We start from the raw sequence: 558 nt of genomic DNA, 5'->3' as shown, positions 1-558 counted from the left end.
GGTGTAAAATCAGAGCGTCCAACAACCCCGGGGTCGGGCCGTGCCCTGGCTCAGGTGCGTTCTGGCATCACCCTGGCGCGGTTGTGCAGCCCTCGGTACCCTGGAGCTGAGTGCACACGCAGTAACTAGCTCGCGTCGCATCGTGCTCTCTGTGGGCGGCTGCGTGGCGGTGTCACGGGTGGCCGGGGAGCAGCTCCTTCCCGTCCCCGCTCGGCTCCCTCCCGGGGCAGCGCCTTGACCTGAAGGCCTCCTCGAGCGCTCGGGTATTGGCTGCACCAGGAACGCGGGTGAGTGCTGGCGTGGAAGCAGGGAGATGCTTGTTGTACTGAAAAGCACCCCTCAAGTGTCTAAAACTTATTGACCTGGGCAATGGGGCAGAGCACACCTTTGGCAGTTTTGCTGATGATACAAACTGGGAGAGTGGTTGATGATAACATAGACGTTTGAACTATCTTCAGCGGGGACCTGGACACACCGGAGAAATGAGCTTGACAGCGATCTCGTGATGTCCGACAGAGCAGTGTGGAGTCCTGCCCGGGGAAGGAAAAACTCCATGCA

Source organism: Rhea pennata, chromosome 9 (genome assembly GCF_028389875.1).
Source record: "Rhea pennata isolate bPtePen1 chromosome 9, bPtePen1.pri, whole genome shotgun sequence".
NCBI lineage: Eukaryota > Metazoa > Chordata > Aves > Rheiformes > Rheidae > Rhea > Rhea pennata.
The sequence above is the reverse complement of the archived record's forward strand: the minus strand, read 5'-3'. Positions refer to the sequence as shown.